Source organism: Colobus angolensis, unplaced genomic scaffold, assembly GCF_000951035.1.
Source record: "Colobus angolensis palliatus isolate OR3802 unplaced genomic scaffold, Cang.pa_1.0 Scaffold74, whole genome shotgun sequence".
Classification (NCBI taxonomy): Eukaryota; Metazoa; Chordata; class Mammalia; order Primates; family Cercopithecidae; genus Colobus; species Colobus angolensis.
The window spans coordinates 12,399,374-12,400,915 of NW_012121154.1; the positions used below are offsets into that span (position 1 = coordinate 12,399,374).

General features: G+C 48.8%; 1 long non-coding RNA gene across 1 annotated transcript in view; it reads left to right on the top strand.

Moving 5' to 3' along the window:
* The first annotated feature begins 453 nt into the window (after positions 1–453).
* LOC105501709 overlaps positions 454–1,542 on the top strand; it is a 20,646-nt gene continuing 19,557 nt past the window's right edge. Inside the window, exon 1 of the long non-coding RNA XR_001000226.1 lies at positions 454–772. This is a non-coding gene — a long non-coding RNA (uncharacterized LOC105501709). The remainder of the gene's footprint in view (positions 773–1,542) is intronic.

Sequence of the window (1,542 nt, forward strand, 5' to 3'; positions counted from 1 at the left end):
TCTGTTTACTGACTCCATTATCTGGAAGTTCTGTCACCTCTTGGTACTTAATTACCTTGGGAATAATAGAGCCTCTCCTAACAAGTGTTGTAATGAAAAAGAAATAGGCTAATGTATGTAAAAATCCTACATACATGTTTGTTAATTGTTTTAAAAGAGACAGTGCTTTCAGAGGATCCAGAAACATTCCTGGCCTCACCTCTCTCTTTCATTTCTCAAGCTCCTGAATCAATGATTAGCTCTCAGGCCAGCTCCCCTGGAAAGCGGATCAAAGGGAGAGTAAACAGAATGGTTTATCTCTCCCAAGGAGGCTGCCTCATTAGGGTCACAGCCCCTCTGCCACCGGAAAGCCTGGATCTGGGCCAGGGCCACAAAGGCTAACAAACTCCCTTCATGTCGGCAGACAGCAAAGAGTTGGGGTCCATCTGGGCCCCTCTCCCCAACCCTCTAGGGGCAGGATCCCACCCACAGAACCCCCAGGCGCACAGCTGCATATCCTCAGGGGAAAGCGCCCCTCCCCTGCCACCTTACTGATAGTCTTCACTTCCCCAAGACAGAACTTTTCCAATCCTGTGCAATGCCTGAGTGGTACATTGTATTCTGTGAGAATAGCGCCCCCACCCCCAGAGTTGTACAACAAGACCTCCATGAATCAAAGCCAATGGCTGGCTGCTTCCTCTAGCCCTGCATAGCCCAGGCACATCTGAAAGGAGTGAGAAGTGTTTTGAGGGCTCTCCCTGTCTCTTCCTGCACCTCTTTCTTGTGATCCCAGGTAGCACCTGCTCTGAATCTTGCTCTTCCTCAGTTGCAGTCCCAGGCAGAAGGAGATCAGAGTCGAATGAGTGGTCCTTCTGCCATCCTGCCCTGACCTCCACCTTGCCACTCTCATTAGACTGGGCATTCCTGGTATGTGGTGCTCAATGTTTGTTGAATGAATGAATAAGTAAGACTCTGCTAAAATCTCTGCCAATAATAACCACAGAGATAGTTACATTATTTTAATGGAAGTTTCTTTAAAACCAAGACGATTACAAGAACCAAAGGATTGACAACTCTACCGATGGCATGCCTAGAAGAGACCCTAGAGAAAGGAACCTTTCCAGTCCTTTTCAGATGATGCCAAGCAGGCAACCGCCTCCCCCAGATGCTTGCGCCAGCCGCCTGTGGAAGGTTCGGGTAGCCTGGACTGCAGCTCTTCTAGGCAGCTTTCCAGTTGTATTCCCTGGCATAATTGTTAGGTATCTGGAGCCTATAACTTCAACACCTAGGTCTTAAGAAACATGTGGCCAGGCACAGTGGCTCATGCCTGTAATCCCAACCCTTTGGGAGGCCAAGATAGGAGGATCACTTAAGGCCAAGAGTTTGAGACCAGCCTGGAGAACATAGTGAGACCCTATCTCTATAAAAAAATTAGAGGCTGGGAGTAGTGGCTTACACCTGTAATCCCAGCACTTTGGGAGGCCGAGGCGGGCAGATCACCTGAGGTCAAGAGTTCGAGACCAGCCTGACCAACATAGAGAAACCCCATCTCTACTAAAAATA